Genomic DNA, 13980 nt, shown 5'->3' on the forward strand with positions numbered 1-13980 from the left:
CAAGTCCAGGCTTTACAAAGCCAAGCCGCAAGTTGGCTATCAGCCATATCACCTAACCTTGCAATCAAGCAGGAGGTTCACTCAGTTATTGTACACGGAGTCCCTACCACCTTCAACCCCACTCGACCAGAAGACATCAAGCTCCTAAAGATATGCAATGGAGATCCCCTTGATGATGCCCTCTTTGTGAGGTGGCTAAAGAAAGATACGGCCAATGACACGGCAAAACGTCACTCCTCCCTTTTAATAGGCTTCAAGACACTCAGTCAAGCCACTCTAGCAGTGCGCACAAAAGTCTGGCAAGGGAGAGGCCGTCATAGAACGGAACTGAGCGGTCCCCCGCCCATGCAATGTTTCAATTGTCAATGTGTAGGCCACACAGCGCCAGCTTGTAAAATAGCAGCCATGTGTCCCTATTGTTCAGGAGAACATCACTCACACAACTGCCCGAGAAAAGGCACAACTGCAATGAAATGCACTTCATGTGCTCGTGGAAAAGTGACAGCTTACCCAAGCGCCAATCTGACACGGCTCTTCAAAGAGAACCACACGGATTTTCTGCATCATCCATTCTTGCCAACGTGCCCTGTGAGAATTGCTAGCCAGTTTCCCCCTCACAATCCTAGCTCCTCAAAGTATATTGAGGTGCTCAACGAAGCATCACCATCACGTACTCAATGTTAGAGAACCTGATGAAAGAAAAACTCAATATGGAAAATTCAGCCAGTATTCTCCAACTCAATATCTGGCACAGCAAGCACGTCGCACACTCACTTTTTAATTCAGATCTTACTAACCCCTTTTCCATTATTGCTCTAAAAGAACCCTATGTAAATCGCATTGATAACTTACCTCTCAATCACACCAATTGGACTCTAGTCTGCCCTTCGCCACAATCTCTCAGTGAGGAGGACAGACCCCAAGCCTGTCTATAGATCAGACAAGACCTCAACCCCATCATTAACCCAATTCACTCCTTATCCAGAAACCTCGCAGCTTGCACAGTGACTATAGACGGCTTTACTACTTCGATAGCAAGCGTCTACAACCCAAGCAAAACCCTCTCAGGCTTTGAAGCCTTCACCGAAATGCTTGGCAAAGCGCCTTTAGACACCCAGCTATTGCCTGCGGTGTGCGTTACTGATTCCAACCTCCACTCTCCTTTATGAAACCCAAGCCACAGCAACATCTCCGACAAAGACTCTGAGACGCTCATTGACATGATGACTGAGTGGGGATTCACCTTACGGTCACCAAGAGGCATACCAACCTTCGGGGTCCGCTCGACAAACACAAAAGGAACCTCAATTGATCAAGTCTGGGTAAACAAAGAGTTTGACGAGCCACACTCACATGTTTTATCAATGAAGATGACTTGCTCAACCACCACTCTGATCATCAAGCTATAGTAACATGATTCTTGACAACATCAGAAAAAGAACCCACTGCTAAGTCCCAATCCCCTGAAAGAAAGAATTGGAACAAAGTTGACCGCCTGCTGATGGCGCAACAATTGAAAAACGATCTCCCAAAACTGACGCCCCTAGTGACCAGAGAAGATATTGAAGACTTTGAGGAAGCACTCCGATCAAAACTTCTTGATGCCCTTAACAACAATTCCCCACAAAAAGCACCGCATGGTAAGCACAAGGCCTGGTGGAGGCCTGAAGTACTGGAACCTCTCCGCAAGGAAGCTTATAGACTTCGAAGGCGAGCAAAAAAGCTCGACACCACCAAATCACAAACTGACTATAAGAAAGCACAGAACGCTTTCAACCAAGCAATTGACAAAGAGAAGGAGAACTCCTGGAGGCAGTTCCTCTCAGGCGTTGACCACACTATCCTTTTTCAGGCCAAGAGGATTGCCTCAGGAAGAAAACCATCTTCACTGGTCAGCACAATTATCACCGCGGAGGGGAAGACGTGCTCCACAAATGACAAGAAGGCAAAAGCGCTTTTCTTGTCCACCTGCGTTGCAACAGCGCCGTGCCGGCTGGACAACACTAACCACCTCGAATTCCCAATCCTTGAGAACCAACGTCCATTGGCTGAACTCACACCCCCTTTTCTAGCATCCATCACAAAAGATACCATTGCGGCAGTGGTCAACGACTGCCCTCCCAAGAAGGCACCTGGAGCCGACGGAATCCAGAATTGGGTCTGGAAGCTAGTCTGGGACCAGGTTAAACTACACGTAACTTTTCTTTTTAAATGTATCACAATCACCGGACTGATCCCACGGTCATGGATCCAAATGGGCATGCTTCACATGGGACAAGGATTGGTTGGTCAAGGGTCTGACAAAAGGGAAACACAACATTGCATGGGCAGAGACAGTCACGATCAGACTGGGATTGCTAGTGTTGGCAAAAGCAATACCAGTGCAAGGCCAAACTTTCAGGGTGGAAACGGACAACACAACAACGCAATCAGCCATCAAGAAGAGAAAATCAAAAGACAAAAGAGTAAACAAGGAGATGAAACAAATTCAGAGATTACTAACTATATTAGGGTGTAACATCAGAGGGAAACAAGTATCATCAAAGAACAATTTGGCGGATGGTCTGTTGCAAGGAATACTAAGCGGGAGATTATGGAGCAATGAGGTCAAAGTTGACATACCCCCAGACTTGAAAGACCTACTACACCAGGTGTCCTTACCGCTCCTAACACCTGATCAAAACGACCTATAAAACAACGTTGATGCCGAGAAAAGCGAGGAAAAACCTAACAAGAGAGGATGTGGAGTCATTAGAAGAGTTAACAAGAGCAACAAAACCTTATGGGAGTTTTAAGAAGAACACACTGGGAGAAGACAGGTCAGGAGAAGATGAAGTCCAAATGCATTTCTTGAGAGGAGCATGGAAGGAAGGGACATTAAAGCACTATAACTCAGGTATAATAAAATTAATGTGTTTTGCAGAGGTGAAAAAGATTGAAAAGGAAAGACTACTACTGATGTCAGAAGACCTAGTGGAGAGATTTGTGGTGTGGGTGTCAATGAGGGGAGTCTCAAAAGCAGAGGAAGATGAATCAGTGAAATCAACAACCATACAATTGTACTTAGCTGGAATCAAAGCATGGCATTTATTCCACAAATGCAAATACCCAATAGGATCAGAGTTGGCCGTATCAAAGTTGTTGAAAGCCACCAGAATAGTCAAACTGAGACATAAAGAGATTGAAAATAAATGACCCCCGGTTCTCATATCAGACTTAGTCCAACTAGCCAAAGTGGGAAACATGCAAAACAAGCAGGACCTGGTGGCAATAACGATTGCGTTAGTAGCCTTCTGGGGAACCGCAAGGCTGGGAGAACTAGTGTTGGACAATCCAAAGGTGAGGCTGCCGACATGGGAGGACGTTGAATGGGGACCGGAAGGTTTGTATGTTAGAATAGAATTACATCAAGCAAAAACTGCAAGACCAGGAGAAATTCAGTACATACACCTACAAGATCAGAAGTCGTGTATAGATCCTGTTAGAGCGTTGAAATTGTTGTACGACTTCAGACCAAGGAACCCGACCGACCAAGTATTTGCGATAGACGGACACGGAGAGAAAGGACTGGTGTTCAAGAAAACCAAGCTGATAGCAAGGCACAGAGATATATGGAACTTGTACAGGCCGGAAAATAAGAAGAGATTGTATGGCCATTCCTTCCGGATAGGAGGAGCATTGCTAAGATGGAACCTAGGAGCGACAAGGGAGGAGGTGAAGGGAAGCGGTAGATGGGCTTCGGACGCATACAAAATTTACCTCAGGAAATTTGATGACAAAGAGCTGAGGGAAACGGTAAAATTGTTGAAAGAATTGAATCTTTGAATCAGAATGAAAGAATCTCATAGAAATGTAGGCGAACAAAGTTCAAACCTTATGGTTAAGAGAATTGAGTCGAGAGATGCATGATGACGACTGTAATTGAGATCGACAAAGCCACAATAGTGACAACACATGAGGGGGCACATGTCAATACAGCTCATGGAGGCGGAACAAATTAAGAGTTGAGACGCACAAAGTGAGAGATAAAAGGGGGTGAGGAGGGGGAAGATGAGTAAAGATATACACTCACGTTGGTTGAGTTTGGGGAGTTTTGACTTCTCAGGCTCATGGCTCTACCCTCTGTGAGTGATGGGGTCGAGAAGTCAAACTTCTCAGGAACTGTCCTCACACCGCGGGGGTCGGGATAGGGGTAAGATACGAGTCTTACTCCTCATACCCCCAACTCCTGAGGCCCACCCCAAACCACATCAAGTAGGATGCTGTTTGGTTAGGATGGTATTCGTACTGTGGTAGGATAGTCCTTGAGAAAGGAACCTTCTCACCAAGAAACTAAATACAAGTTCTCGGAGAGGATAATCAGGATGAGATATCCGTACTAGGTAGTTAACAAGTCTTCTTTGCATGTACGCCTCACTCTCATATCACTCCTGACGCTGAAATGGATGTTGCTCCGCATGTGTATGTAAGCGCAGAATTCAAAATCCACTCCATTTTCTTTGTTTCCTCATAGCCTTTTCACTAATCCTCTGTTACTAATGATTCAAAGGCTGTACATTAGGAAATGAATAATTTTGCTTTGATTGAGCTATCACTCATCTTGATCTGACAAGTTTTGACGTATGTAATTAGCTAAAAATCTCCATTTCCAACAAAATTTACGCCTTTTTTCCACTTTCCTCATTCAATAATGATTTTCCTTCTATAAAAATATCAGCCTGAATCAATCCGTCCTTAAGAATAACTATAAAATTGATCTTTATAACTCTTGGCACCATAAGTCCCTCAATGACATCACTACACAGGAATTAATCCCGTAGTACCATTTTTTAAAATTCCCCCTTTATTGAATAACTTCACTCCTATCTTATCAATTCCAATGATCAAAGTTGTTGATGACTAAAGTGAATTTCTTCTTTCAGAATAAAACCTTCTTGAACCTATAACTCCCATAATAACCTAAAAACCTTTTTCCAATCTTTATACCTATATTTTTGAATTTCTTATGTATTTCTTTTTTCTTTCTTCTTTCTGATAATGTTTAACTTGTTTTGAATCAATTAAATTTAGGCCCTTGATATTTGCAGCCCACACAAAATCCATGTAGGCGCTGCCAAAACAGCGCCTACATGAAGGTTTCCCACGAAAAAGCGCCTAAATTTATGATGTAGGTGCTTTTTCCTTTTTCAAATAACGCCTACAGGCTGAAAAACCAATGTAGGCGTCATTTGTGTACGCCTACATTCTAAAAATAAAATGTAGACGTAAATTTGAAGCGCCTACATTGTGTAGGCGTCATGAAAATGCGCCTACATCTTTTTTTTGACTGTAGGCGTAATTTTTGTGCGCCTACATATTTTAATACCAACACCCTTATAATTTAATAACAACACCCTTATGATTTAATTCCAACACCCTTATAATTAATTATAAGACCCTTATAATTTTATAATCAAATGCGCACTCTTACATTTAATACCCTTATCATTTAATACCAACACCCTTATAATCAATCTCACCACCCTTATAATTTAATACCAACACCCTTATATATTAATACCAGCACCCTTATAGATTTGTATTCACACGTGTATAAGACCCTTATAACCAACTTAAGCGCCTACATGGAAATGACAATGTCGGCGCTCAAAAAAAGCGCCTACATTTTATTTTTAGGATGTAGGCGTACACAAATGACACCTACATTGGTTTTTCAGCCTGTAGGCATCATTTGAAAAAGGAAAAAGCGCCTACATCATAAATGTAGGCGCTTTTTGGCGGAAAACAACCGTGTAGGCGTGATTTGGACAGCGCCTACATGGATTTCATGTGGGCTGCAAATAGCAACAGCCGAAATTTATTTTACACAGGTGATGATTACATAAGATTGATTTATAATCATTGAACACTGCAATGAAAATATGAAAAAAAACCAATTATATTTTGCTCTAAAGACTTCAATTCTTCTAATATGATAATATGATTTTTTAATTTTTCTTCATTGACCATATAAATTGATTACCACCCCATTACAAAAATTGGGGGGAAAACACTGCATATGCATAATGCATGAAATCCTGTCAATTTCTTTTGTTTGAAATGCACAAAACTGGTCCCCCTGATTATCTCCTCAAATCCAGGTCAGCTGGATGGGCACAATCCAGCATACTGGTGTTTTTGATCTACATCTCCAGATCATCTAACACCTTCAATCAGCTTTGGTGTTGATCAACATAAATCCACCAATACCAGAACCACTCCCCCAAAAAGTGCGGTAGTGGTGTGGTAGTGGTGTGGTCTGAATGTGCGCTATGTCAATGAAATACATAGCGGTGAGCTGCACCCCACAGCCTCGGGGCCTAATTTACCATAGTGGAGAACCCGCTGCGCAGGCACCCGGGGGTCGGGACACTTCGCTACATAGTGGGGCAATACATCAAAATACAAGGGGCAGCGCCACTCATGATACCCATCCATTACACCCGTTTTCCATCGATGCTTTCCATATCAACATCGTCCATGATACTACGCCACCAAACCAATATAGATTCCTTTTATTCGAAACAAGATCAAAACGACATGGGATACTTGGACTCATGTTCATCCTTGGCCAAGTTGTGGTCCATCAATCGCTCAGTATTTGGATTTCTCTCTATTAAAGTGATTGGTCTGGTCCGAAAGCTCTTGATCAGGTTGCGACATTTCCTTTCTTCCCTTTCCTCACTGCTTTATCTTCGTCATCATCAACTAAAACCACATTTTTACCTTTTTCTTTAAATTTATACAATGGCCATCACTCAAAGCGCTTCACAAGGGTCTTCTCTTCAGGTTCCAAGTCAGGGATCATCATCTAGGCGTCTTCGACCTCCAAGTCCCGCTCGCTCCCAGCCCGGATTTATAGTGCCTCCAAAGGATTCGCGTTCCTCTCTTTCTGTCAGTGTGGATACCCAGGAAGGTTCGCCTAGTCTTTCTCATTGACCTGGCTCGCCTCGACCGCCAAGAAAGAAAACCACAAACAAGGCTCCTGCAGCCTCTCAAGCAAGAGTCAAGTCAATTGGCAAAGGAAAGGTAAGCATGACCCTATAGACTACGACTACTACATATAATGATGAAGACTGACTTTAAGTTATTTTTGTTAGCCTTTTTCATGGACTAGCAAAAGAGCCAGATCCATTTCAGGAAGCTCGAATCATGGCTCACCCTCACCCTCTCCTCGCCCAGCAAAGAAAGCAAATATGGCGGTAAGTTGTTCTCATACTATCTCAGATGACAGTTACTTACAATCCTTCCCTTCGATGTAGGCGTTTGAGGTACCTGTTGATGTTGATCTCTCGCAAGAATCAGACATTGAGTTCATTGGAACTAACAATGCACCGGGGTATAACGAGGTCCGGAGTGCCCGTGTGAAGGACTTGCTTGAGTATTTTGACCCTCCAGACGTAAGTGTTTATTTTTTTCCGTCTCGGGTTATATGTCTACATATTTGTTCACTACATTTTATTACCATCGCATGGAACTGACATTAATTGTTCAATCTTAGGGTCTTAAATATACCTGTCGTTGGTGTAATAATGTGTTCAAGAGTGGACGTCGTTCTTATTGGAACTTATGGGGCCATCGCGATGGTGGCAAGGATCGACCTGCGTGCAAGAGACGCGGACAGGCAATCAGTTCCGGCCTTGACCTTCCGCCTACCTATGCCGAGAAGCACGAGGCTGACAAGAAGCTTCAGAACTCCACGTTGGATTCGTTTGTCAGCGGACCGGTGTTTTCAGCTGACCTGTTGAACTTCATCTTAGTCATCTGGGTTGTTTGACACGCGCTCCCTTGGGCACGATTCGAAGATACCACCCTTCGTGCGGCGTTTTACTCGATTAATCGTGGTGCTATCATGCAATCTACAACTTGGGCGGCTCAGCAGTCAGTGCAACTTTTTGCTGGCTTGCACGACACTGTTATCAATAACTTGAAAGTAAGTCCGTCTCACATATACTTATACTTATATACAAATCAAAACTGATGACCTTTACATTAGGATAATCAAGGAAAATTCTGTTTAATACACAATGTCTGGACAACTAAAGGAAACCAATACGCGTTTGTTGGCGCATCGGCCAACTATATTGACAATAATTGGGAGTATAAATCTACACATTTAACTCTCAAAATGGTGGCATGGCGTCATTTCGGGGCTCTCCTCGCGAGACCCATTGGCCATTTCTTAATTCGACATGGGCTCCATAAAAAGATAAGTCTTCATTTTCATTATTTACTCTTATCTTTTTTCTTTTGTACTAACCAATGTTGTATCATCCTTACATGTTAGCTCAGACAACCGACAGCGGGGGCAACAATGGCCCCATGGCTACTGAGCTTGAATCCATGTTCTCAAGTGCTGACGACCCGGCTTTCTGGAGTAGCTCATCTCATCACATTCGATGCTACGCACACAAGTTAAACCTTGTGGTTGGGCATGGCCTCAAATCACTTGGTCAGAATGTCAGTAAATCGAAGCCCTCAACTCCACATGGGATCCCTCTCCCTATCCCTGGCCTCGAGGTCAATGACGGCGCCAATTCCATCGAGTACAATGAATCCGATGATGATTCCGAAGACGAAAATGGACTACCTGCGGAGCCTGATGGAGTTGATGACGAGGATTTTAATGAAGGATATTTGGAGGAACAGGAAGAGGTTTGTGATTCAGATGACGTGGTTGCTGTAGCACTGTCAAAGGTTTGTACCTTCTGTTAACTTATCATTATCAAATTTAACTTATCATTATTAAACATTTAATAACTTCTTTTTGTCGTGCGCATAGGTCGACACTGTCTCTGGCCTGATTTCTAGCAGTGCAGCCCGAAGGAATGATTTTAAATCACGTGCTGTCCGGATGTCATACAAAGGTCAAATGTTAAAACGTCCTTGCAAGACCCGATGGAACAGTCACTACGACAGTCGCAAGGTTGCTTGTGAGGCACAGGAGGTAAGATTTTGTTTTTATTTCCTCTACCATAGTCTCTTCTACACATTCATGGTATGAGTGACTGTTTCTTTTTGCAGGTGATCAATTCCATGATTGCAGCCGACCGGAAGGCTTGATTTTTCAAGGGTATCACGATATCAGCCTCAGAATGGCATGCTGTTGAATTGGTGAACAAAGTGTTGAAGGTAATTGTTTTTGATTCAAATTTTCCAAAGCAGTCACTGACTTTCACTTCATTTGTTGCATGATAGACTTTTGTTGATGCAACCTCTCGAGTCGAGGGCAACACTCCGACTGGTTGTATTCTCTTAGCTGAATACAAACGAGTAATCAATGAACTCCAACAACATCAAGCCGAATCTTTGATATTTCCAAGTCTGGACAAATCGATTGACGTGATGATCAAATGGCTCAACAATTACCAAGAAGAGGCAGCAAGCTGTGACGCAGTAGTCCTTGCGACAATCTTGAATCCTTGCTTCCGAGGAAAATTCTTTTCCCTTCACTATCCTGAACACAAATCTGGAGCTCTGTCTCTCATCGAATCTAACTACAATGTGCTTGTTGAAGACTTGAACGTACATGAGCCAACCCCACCGCCCAATGACACCAACGAGTCGGAGGCTGACGAGTTCGATATCTTTGGAGATTCCAATAACAGTTCAAACAAACCTCCAACATCTGGGTTAGAGGACTACCTGCAAGGCCAATTTTCGATCAAAAAGGACCAAACTCCACTCAACTGGTGGAAGGTTTGTCTATTTCTCTGTTCTATAATCTGTTTTACTTGAATATTAATTAAAACACTAACGTTTCTTTGTGTTTACATACAGGAGCATGAATATCGATTCCCCATTCTTTCAAAACTTGCTCGCGATTACCTAGCAAGCTCAGCTACCTCGTGTGCGTGTGAACGTACTTTTTCAGCCGCTGCTGACATATGTACGCCATCACGAGGCAGTATGCTACCAAAGACGATGGAACGCCTTGTTGGGTCTCAAGCGTGGTTAAAGGAGGGTATGGTACCTGGAGGAGCATTTGAAGATGCTGCAAAAGCTTTGCAAGTATATACAGACAAGATGGTAAAAAGACTTCGATAGCTTCATGTTGCTTCATTCAAACAAATCAAACGCTCCCAATTTTTTCTATCTTCTATCTTTTTTCTATCTTTTTTTCTACTTGGTTATTGGTATCTTCCTTTCTATAGACAGTATATCTACTCTCCTACTTGTTCCAGCGCTTTAGGCATGGTCAAGTACACATAGATTTTAAATATGAAATTTTATCAATTTCACTTTCTTTGCCTCACTTTACTGTGCAATAGCGGCGCTATATGGTGATATAGCGCGCTATATAGCGGACGCCCCATAGCGCGCTATAAAGCGCATATTGTAGCGATTTTGACGCTGCGATACCTCGCGAGGTATTTTCCCATTGCGGTTAGCAATTTAAATGCGCTGTGGTTCAGTGCGCATACTCCACAACGCATCAAAAAATGGTCAAATTTCGTTGCGTTGTGGAGTGATTCCGGTGTTGAATCCACCAATCCACCTTTCCCTTTTTCTTTTTTCTTTCACTTTATTTGCTTGACTATGCTTTATTCACTTGCCTACCACTTTATACATGGTCTTTGTCAATTGATCTCAATCCACCACCATCCAAATTGCACCATTCCCTTTTTTCTCTTATCTTCCACTTTATTTGCTTGAATTTGATTTATTCACTTGATTACCACTTCATACATGGTCCTTGTAAAGTACTTGCCAGTCACCAAAGGTCTCAAAGGATTGCCAACTGGAAACATTCAAGACATCCTTGGCAAGAACATCTCAAAACAAAGTTCCCACCAATATTGGATGGCACTCTATCAACAAACCATATCAACCATCATAACTACCTCGGAGTATAAGAAACAGGGGAACAACTTTCATATTCAATGACAAAGATCCATTTCCATCAGGGAACTTTTAGCAACTCATCCATCTCTTTTCTTGTACACGTCCCCACGCCTAGCATTCGTAACCATTGGGTTCGGGACCAAAACCCGGCACCGAGATGGTCCGCAAACATTTCCACTAAACATTTGATTGATTCAAAAAGTTATCTATCAATCGATCTCGATTCTTTTTACGCAACTTACTTTAACATGAGCTTAACAGACTGGTTAAAATGCCTTGATATCTTTTGAAAACTTTGGAGTGTGTCATTTTGTCTATTTCCCACTTCCTTAAATTCACTTCAATAATGTTAAATGACTGGGTTCTGAATGTTTTTTTTTACAAAACGTCCGATGAACAAGGGATAATGATTAAAAATAGCTATGTAGACATATAAGATAAATACAAGTGAATCAAGTATGCAGGTGTCTGAAGAGGAAGAATTGAAATGAGCATGTGAATAGAAAAAACATGTCCTGTTGATGAACAAGTGTAGTGAGTGGTGTAGTGACCAGTAACATGATCAATTGTTTAAATAAGTGAGAGTGGTGAATCTGTATCAAAGGAACGAGGAGAGCGAGTCAAAAAGAGTTATGGTACATATGCATAGATCGAGGACAACTAACCATTTTGTTCACCATCAAGTGTGACCACCACGTGCTTGAAGCACAGCTTGAAGGTGATCTGGCATTGAAGCGACAAGCTCATTAAGCTTGCTTTCTGGAATTTTGTCCCATTCAGATTGTAACACCTTCTTTATTTGATCAATATTTGTTATTGTATGTTTGGTAGATACAGCGTCTTTCATCAGAGCCCATGCATTTTTGATTGGATTGAGATCTGGGCTGTTTGCTGGCCATTCAAGCTTATGAATTGAATGATCGATCCTCCAGGCTTTTGCGACTAAGCATCGATGGACCGGGGCACCATCTTCCATCAATACAAGATTTTTGGCATGCATTCCAATGATTCTTCCTCTGTCAGAATTGGTCAATGTATGAGTCTTCATGCTTGGAGAGATTGAGGAGTGTATGATGAGACAGTCAACAGTAGTGTGACAATATTTCTGCCTATAGCAAAAGCCCCGGTACCGCTGCAGAACTTGAGTAATTACGTAAACCAGTTGGAGGGGACTGTACAATAGCCAAGAGGCAATCTACCACAACGCTTGTCTTGACCTTACTCCCAAAAAGGCTAAGACCTTGAATTTTTGCAAGTACTTCTACAGGACCACAAAATTCATTGATGACATGAGGAATGTTACAGCTGAATTCCTTGGATTTGCTGGTGACTGGATCTTTTTTATTTCTTTTCATTGAAACCTTGACTGATTGCTCTTTGATCTCTTTTCATTTCTGTCAGGTGAGAGTGCCATCTGTGAGAGTGATTTGTAGTGAGGAATAATCAGTGATTTCTATCAGTTCAACATGTCACACGCTGGGTGAAGTGCACAATGTGAGGAGTATGTGTCTGTTGGGCGTACTCTACACTGATTATGGAGTATGGAAGGGAAAGTGTTGTCTTCAAATGGTAGACCCAAGTGAAGACTACAGCTAGTTGACCTCTAAGAAGAGGATTTGAGAAAGAGAAAAGAGGACTCAGGGCAATAAAGAGCTAGTGTGCTCTAACCTTGTGAGACTGCAGGCTTCACACTTTGGTAAACCAAAGATCCTGAAGGCTACTTTAGACTCCTTGAAAGGGAGGAAGCTTTGATACTATAAGGTTTACTTCTACACAAAATGAATGCCCTGGGCTTGTAAAAATTAGCACCTTGGGTGGTCAGCAATGGAACCTGTACTGCTTAAGATTGGTCTTTAACAAACTACACAACTGACCATGTACTTGAAGATCCTCTCAATAGGAGTCAAGTAAAATGTGGTTCCGTGTTGTGATAGTAGTAAATGATGGGGGATGATTCTAGGGAAGAAGCGGGGATTTATATAGTCTCAGTTCCAGTGTCAACTTGTGGTTGGTGTGTGAGTCTTGTCTATTCACGTGTCAACTTGCGGTTGACTCTGGGGTTAGGTTTATTATGGATTCAATACATTACATACATGTGTTTAAGTGGCTCTTGACACTGAGCCTTGAGATGTAGCTTATGGCTTTATATAATATTTAAATATTCCATATGGGACTGTCAGCCCATGGTCCTGTAATCAGGGCTCAGGGCTGACACAAAACCCAAAACAATGTTCATTGCTCCTGGCAATTGGACTACATGGTTTGATTACCATGTCTGTCTGTGAAGGTACTTTCAACCACAGCCAATTCAGAACCGTCTTGGAATTCCAGCTGGTCAGTTTTTCTTTCTTATCACTATTTTAATCCTTAATTTTACTAATTCATAAGCATGAAAATTTATCCATCTCCAAACTCAATGATGGTCATGGACATTTTTGAAATTCATCAGGGGGGTTGTATTGAAGAGCTGTGCAAGACCACTGGTAAGTTTGATGACCCAACTGTTAACACATCATGACACTGACTTTGTTATCTGTCATAGGTGTTAGATTGGTGTACTTACCAAGCTACTCCCCCAAGTTGAATATGATTGAGATGTGCTTCTCTGTAGTCAAATCTCACTTCAAGAGAAGTGAAATTTGGAAAATTCAGGTGATGGTGCATCTTGGTCTATCTGGTATTCCCAAAGGTAAGGAAGATGTAGGAGGGTTGGTTCCTACCAGCGCCCGTCCCTTACCCTTAGGACAAGAACAGCTCCTGAGAAGAGTGGGCTCCTCAACCCCAGTGGTGGGTAGTAATGCATGGACCCGGTCCTGGGGCGGCCGGGCTGATCCCAGTACCGGGCCGAGCCCGGGTTTTAACAGCTCTCTCAAATTGCTGTGGAGACCGGGAGTAGTGTGCTCACGGGCTGCCGAGAGGCCCGGGCCCGAAAGGGCCCGGCAGGTGGGGGTGAGGTGAGAGGGATAAAGAGCGAGCTGATGGGCTCAGCATGTGTAGTGAGCAACTGTTTCATGAGAGAGACCAGTCGGGTAGAGTGAGTGGGGATATTTCTTATTGGTTCAACTGCTGTATGTGTAGATACAATATGTATGTAGT

Source organism: Melampsora larici-populina (assembly GCF_000204055.1).
Source record: "Melampsora larici-populina 98AG31 unplaced genomic scaffold MELLAscaffold_46, whole genome shotgun sequence".
NCBI lineage: Eukaryota > Fungi > Basidiomycota > Pucciniomycetes > Pucciniales > Melampsoraceae > Melampsora > Melampsora laricis-populina.